The 6,947-nt window shown below is 42.9% G+C and overlaps 1 long non-coding RNA gene across 14 annotated transcripts; it reads left to right on the top strand.

Annotated features, from left to right (window-relative positions):
• The first annotated feature begins 266 nt into the window (after positions 1-266).
• Positions 267-6,148, top strand: LOC123079342 (uncharacterized). Of its 14 annotated transcripts, none has more exons than XR_006437931.1 (11): positions 268-3,260; positions 3,388-3,456; positions 3,648-3,714; positions 4,376-4,496; positions 4,657-4,767; positions 4,852-4,914; positions 5,017-5,102; positions 5,323-5,342; positions 5,419-5,478; positions 5,565-5,624; positions 5,724-6,148. It is a non-coding gene; the product is annotated as an uncharacterized lncRNA (long non-coding RNA). The 14 variants fall into 14 exon arrangements; XR_006437939.1 differs by having other exon boundaries at positions 270-3,260; positions 4,460-4,496; XR_006437941.1 differs by having other exon boundaries at positions 271-3,260; positions 3,688-3,714; positions 4,460-4,496.
• The last annotated feature ends 799 nt before the right edge of the window (positions 6,149-6,947 follow it).

Raw genomic sequence — 6,947 nt, 5'->3', positions numbered from 1 at the left:
TCCGTATCAATGTCGACGTCTGAGGATAGATACATATCCATTTCATGGTCAGCCCGTTTGAGATGGCCTAATATGGTATGGTATGGCGTTACCTGTGCTGAAAAAACATTTTCTTTTTAAGAATAAAAAAAAACATTTCCGACGGGCGTCGCAACGGTAAGAAATTCCCCTGTCCGCCCCCAATTCGAGACGGAAGCACCGCAGCCGAGCTGACCTCGCATTGATGCCTACCCCTGCCCGCTCCATCCATCACGAACCCGCCAGCTCCACTTTCCTTCTATTTCCGCCGCCACGCCACGCCACGCCACGCGCACCTCGGCGAAGGACAAGGCTCCGGCTGCCGCCACCGCCTCTGCCCCGGCTATAAAGCCGCGCCCTTTGGCCGGCCCGCTCCTCCTCCTCTCTTCCTCCGCGCCGCGCCTCTCGCCTCCTCGCCGCGCTCTGCCCGGTCCGCTCCTCCTCCTCCTCTCTTTGTCCGGGCGGTGCCTCTCTCCTCCGACCTCCCCGCCGCGCTCCGGCCGGTCCGCTGCTCCTCCACCCTTCGTCCGGGCCGTGCGTATGTCCTCCTCGAGTCGGGTTTCATCTTGCTCGTCCTCCTATGTCGATCTGTCCGTCTAGAATCGCGTATGGATTTGATTTTGCTCGTCCTCGGTCGATTTGCCCGTTTAGAGTCGCGTCCGGATTTGATTTTGCTCGCCGTCACCGTCGCCGTCGCCGGTTTAGATAGCTAGAGAACCCCGCCTGATTTGATTTTGCCCGTTCTCCCCGTCGTCCGTTTAGGACCGCGCCCGATTTGGTTTCAGTTTGCTCGTGCTCAGTTCGTCAGTTTAGAGTCGCTTCCGAGTTGATTTTGCTCGTCCCTCCCCGCCGTTGTCGGTTTAGAGTCGCTTCTGATTTGGTTCTGCCCGTTCTCGCCGTCGCCCGTTTCCGTTTTTGCTCGTCCTCGCCGTTGCCCCGACGCGCTCGCATGTTCTTGGCCCGTCTCGTCGAGGGTCTCCGTCTGGTCTGCGGTTGAGAAATTTCTGCGTGCGGTTCTGTTATCTGAGAGACCCTTTGGATCCTGCGTTTCTTCGTGTTCGTGTCTGCGCGAGAGTTGCAGGAACAGTCGGGTCTTGGTTTTGAAATTGGGTTGCGGCCGGAGATGGAGAGGCGGAGAGCAGTTGTCAGCTTGTCGTGCTAGTTCAGATCGGTTGCTAGGCTCCTGCGTTGTTCGTCGGCAGTTTTCAGATCTCAAACGGCTAGCTTGTTCGTGCTCGTCCATCGAGACGTGCCCTTTGATGCTCTGGTTCCTCTGTCGATTCTGATTGTACCAGCTAGCTTGTTTCAGTTTCGTCAGGCGTGTGTGCTCTCGTCCTGGATGCAGGGGTGATTCGTTACGGTTGTTCTGATGCGTGTTACTGCTTCTGTTCTTTTCAATTGATTACTTCCTGTCATGCTTTGCTTATCCATATATGGTGATGTGTGTTCAGGGGTGCAAACCATGTAGGCCGTGGGTGCAAATCATGTGGCTTGCTGCTTGACTAATTGAACACCTGCTGCTGCTACTGTTGGACAAGGTTTCCTGCTTTTTTTGCCTCGTGTTGCTAGTCCGTTAGATGAGGTGCTGCTAGTCCCTTAGACTTCGTTCTAGATTGCATAGCATTACTCCAGAATTTTGTCATTGCCCACCTGGGCATATAATTCTGCTGTCAGCATAACTCTAGAATTTATTTATCTGTGAAAGCACGTTCATCACATGTTCTTTATCAATGCTGCTCACTTTTGTCACGTCCCTTTTGTTTGTCCTGTTAAATTTTATGGCATCAACTTGGAGCAAATTTTGAACTCACTGGTTAGAATGCTGACTTCTGTATTTGTCGCTATGTAAGCCATGCACTTGGAAGCCTGGGAGTGATTAGGATTTGGATTGCATAGAGATTTTATGCTATGTTTGTTTATAACCTGGTTGTGACCTAATATAGTGCAAATCTGCTAATTTTTTAATTTAATTTATGTTCAACACAAGTAGGTTTTGTTTGCAAGTGGTATTTCTTTTGTGTGTGTATGAACATTCATGCTGTCAATTTTTCTTATCATAATCATTTACCGTGGTGTTCGACAATACATTTCTACTGTTCTTTGTTCCCTTTTGAGGTTCACTGACTCAATTATGCATGAGATTTGATATCAATTACTGCTGTCCAGTCACTGAAATAATGCTTTTCTTGCTTTGTCTAGACTTTGTGACAAGAATAAGCATGCGTCTCTGTGCCTACAAACTTGTGGGTAGTGCCGTAGTGATGATGATCCAACTAGCTTCCTGTTTTCAGGAATGAAGATCTGAATTACCCTCACCCCTCTACAGAAATCAGTTTACTCATTCAGTTTCTGGAACTTCTTTATAGCTTTCTGAGTTTAAGTCTTGCATGTATTGGCTTTCTGTTTGTACCCTTATCTATGTCTGTTTCTTTGTGTGTTTCTTGTGTGCAAGCGATCCATTGTGTGTGTCTGACTGTGTGTGTGATGTGCCCTATCTATGTATGTTTCTTTGTCTGTTTCATGTGTGAAAGTGCTCCATTATCTGTGTTTGACTGCTTGGATGGGGTGATTCTGATTGTGTTACTGCTTATATGGTCTGTCCAATTGGTTTCTTATTCAAGCTTTGCTTGTGTTCCGATGTCGTCTCCCCATATATGGCGATGTGTTCAGGGATGCAAACCATGTAGGCCGTTTCGAGCAGGCAGGGATCCAGAGACGTGCACTGGTCAGGCTTCTCTCCTGCTGATAGATGATGATAGGCTGAGCAGAAAAGTTTGACTCTCGTAACACTCACTTGCTTGGCTTCCACTCCTTTGTGTGGCCGATTTGGCATCCAATGCATCTCATGCCTATCTTATACTCCCTCCGTTCCAAAATAGATGACCCAACTTTATACTAACTTTACACTAAAGTTATAAAGTTAGTAGAAAGTTGAGTCATCTATTTTGAAACGGAGGGAGTATATCTCACTCACTCATCACAGCATCCTTTTCCCTGTTTTTGTTCCTTTCTTTCTTATCATAATAATCATGTATACCGTGGTGTTTCACAATACATTTTTTGTGATATCTGTGTTTCATTATGTCTTATGTGGATATCATATTTTTTTTTGTATATTACTGCTGTCCATTCACTGGAATAATGCTTTCCTAAGTATTTCAGGTAGGATATAGACAAATGTCACATTTGCTCTTCCTTGTGTTGCTAAGGACACTGATGGGTGGGGTTTGCTTACAGCGCAGGTATATTTATGTTTTCTACATTTTGTGATGCTAATGTCTGTAGTCCCAATACGCTTATTTAGCCATGTTTTCCTTGTTCACTTCACAAGATTATGTATTCATGCTGATAGTATGTTGCTCTTTCCAGGACCGATAATTCTGATAGTATGCCAAGGACTGCTCAGGGTTCCTACCACTTTCTGTTTTACCAACTAAGGTAATCGAATTTTGACCTTCAACTTGCAAATTTATCACCTTATGGGAGGGAAAGGTTTGCATGTACATGAGCTCTGATTATCTACATATATACTTGAATTGCTTTGGATTTGTTGGACTACTATTCTACATGATGTTCTCCATGATTCACTTGATCTGTTAATTTGAGTATTTTCCCGGTGAGTTCTTTAGGTTCATCTTGTGACACAAAATACAATTTTGGTACGTGCAGACTCTGAAATTTGGTGATAAAGAAAAGGTACCTCCTAATTTGCTCTCTGGCTCTCTTACACTTGTCTTTGTTTATATAACAGTAGTGGCCTCCTGGCTTGTAGTTGGGTAATGCAGAGAAAGGTTTGGAACTGAAGAACTAAAATAATGCAGAGTTGAAGGTTCTGAACGGGAAGCTTGAACAAATAGTTTACTTTTTCTCATGTCTTTGATTAGTTTCATCCTATCTATGTCTGTTTCTTGTGTGCAAGTACTCCATTGTGTCTGTGTGTGACTGACTGTTTGTGTGTGTGACTGATTGTGTGTGTTGCTTTGTCTGTTTCTTGTGTGCAAGCGCTCCATTGTGTGTGTGTGCGTGTGTGTTGACTGTGACTGTGTGTCATTTTATGACACTGACTGTGTATTGATTGTGACTGTGTGTGTATGTGTGTGTGTGTGTGTTGACTGTGACTGTGTATTGATTGTGACTATGTGTATGTGTGTGTGTGTGTTGACTGTGACTGTCATTGTGCAAGCGCTCCATAACTACCTACGCATGGAAATTTCTGTAAGGTCATGGGCTTGTCATTTAATGACCTACATACCTCTGTAGTTGGTAGTATCATTGCCCTTTGGACACTCTTCAATGCATTTCTGTATATTTTCCTGCCACAACTATGATGTTTGTGCTGAGAATGATGTATATGTAGAATCCAGGGTGGATGGAGGGTTTCATGATGGCTAATTTGATTTGTTATGGTTCTGATGGTGTGCTTCTTGTGTTTGAACTGAAGCCGTGGATCACTCATCAACCTGGTCTGTGTTTGTATGGTAATCCTTCTCGAATTTAACTCCTTCCAATTTTGTACACAATATTTATCTTACGTCTGGTAATACCTTATGAATGTTTTAGCTAGTAATATAGTAACGCCATACTTCTTTGGACATTGTTCTGTATATGCAAGTGTGGTGAGCTCACATATTGTGTCAGTATCTACCTACGCAGATGAATTATTTCCGGATAGGACAGAGGTGCAATGTTTACATCCATGGTAGAAGGTTCTTTAACACTGAACTCATCAAAGGTCCTTGGACTCAAGAGGTTTGTCATTGCACTCCTGACTTTGCTTGAGAAAAAAAAGATTTTGCATGTTTTGTAGTTATATTTATGATATTTTTTCTACAGGAAGATGACAAAATTATTGACCTTGTAAACAAGTATGGACTAACAAAATGGTTGCATTGCAAGGTATTTCTTTTGATTGTTTTATTTTTATATGGTTTGCTGAAATGCATTTTCCCCCTATGTGCAAGGTTACACTGGTAACAATTCTCTGTTGATGCATTGCAGGTCAGCTACCAGAACTTCCTGCTGCTGATCCTGGGATGTTTCCGAACATGCTCCCGAACATGCTCAATCTATCCGCCCTAGGACAGGTGACTACTGTGCTCCTTTTATGATTATGTGTAGCTAGTACTCAAATCATGGATAGTCCATTCTGTCATCATAACGCGACCAGATTCACTCTGATTTGCAGTTTATTTGGTGATGGCAGAATGAACCCACCTGTGATCTATTACGCTTCTTTATTATTCAATGTTTTGTTATTACTTTCTAATTCTTTCTTCCCTTTGCATCGATCCACTTGCTATGCAGCCACTGCCATGACACAGCAGGTATGCTCAATTTTTTGTTTTGTGCTTGAGATTTTTCTTGTTCTGTGATGCATATGTCTGACCACTCTTTTCTTAGGTTACTCGGCATGCTCGGTGTGTTTACTTCGGTGGACTTCCTCCGATCGCTAATGAACAGGTAATTGCCTTGAGTAACTTGTTATTTCTTGGCGTCTCTTTCTCTATTCGCAGTCCGTGCTAACTATTTTATTCTTCTTTCTTCAGACGGTTGCTCTATTCTTCAATCAAGTTATGGCTGCTATCGGGGAAACACGTTTGGTCTAGGTGATGCAGTTGTTAATATGAAGCTGATTTTTGAATTCATTCAAAACATCTTAGTTGTTAATATGAAGCTGATTTTTGAATTCATTCAAAACATCTTAGGTGGCATAATCATCTGAATCCAAACATATGGAACGATGCTTGGACTACTGAGGAGGAACATGCACTGATTAATGCCATCAGGTATATGTGAATAAATGAGCAGAAATAGCAAAACTTACTCCTGGAAGGTACTGCATGCCAAACAACTTACATCATGGGTCTTGCTTGTAGTATTAGCTTTCTGTTGCCCTTTCTATCTCTTATGTGTGTGACTGACTCTGTGTGACTGTTACTGTGTGTGTGACTGAATCTGTGTGTGACTGTGACTTTGTGTGTGACCGACTGTGTGTGTGTTTGAATTAATATTGCATTCGCTTGATGGTGTGTGCTGTATGCTTTGCTTGATGGTGTGTCCTGTATGCTTTGCTTGATGGTGTGTCCTGAATGCTTTGCTTGAATGATTGGTGTTGTATGTTTTGTTTGTTGTGGTTTAACACTGCCTTTGCCGGTCCCAAGCCCGGATGTGAAAATGTGGAGGGAGCTGCATTGATATTGCATTTGCTTGATTGTGTGTCCTGTATGCTTTGCTTGAATGATTGATGTTGTTGTATAATTTGTGTTTTGTATTGTTGTGGTTTAACACTGCCTTTGCCGGTCCCAAGCCCGGATGTGAAAATGTGGAGGGAGCTGCAGTTACCTTCTTTGTATTGTTTGATTACACACAGTTTGCGTTACCTTCTTTGTATTGTTTGCATTACACACAATTTGCATTACCTTCTTTGTATGGTTTGTTGTGATTTATTTGCTATGAAAAATCCAGGCATGCAAGGAACTTCGTGATTTCTTTCTCAAGCTGTATGAGGTCAGTGTTTTTTTTGCGAATAATATGAGGTCAGTGTTTACTTACGATAATACCAAAGGGAAGCGAATGTTTGATTGTTCTGGGTGGTGTATGGCTTCCCTAGAAAATAAAATGCAGTGCTATCTGTTCGGCTGTATACAAATTTTTCCGACCATAGAATTCGTCTCGTCTCCTAAATTAATCGTACTGGTTTTAAATCTTGTCAGCATGGATGTTCTTTTTTCTACTAATATATATTGTCAAGTAAATACATCTCCTAAATTAATCCTACTGGTTTTAAATCGTACTGCTAATATATATTGTCAAGTAAAAACGTCAGTTGTTTGTCCCAAGCAACTGGGCGCTGCTAGCTAGGCAAGTTGAGTGAGTAATGTCCTGAACACTATAGAACTGACGTATACTGATCTTGTGTGAACACGCTG

Source organism: Triticum aestivum, chromosome 3D (assembly GCF_018294505.1).
Source record: "Triticum aestivum cultivar Chinese Spring chromosome 3D, IWGSC CS RefSeq v2.1, whole genome shotgun sequence".
Lineage (NCBI taxonomy): Eukaryota > Viridiplantae > Streptophyta > Magnoliopsida > Poales > Poaceae > Triticum > Triticum aestivum.
Note: the sequence above shows the minus strand (reverse complement) of the source record. Positions and strands in the feature narration are given on the sequence as shown.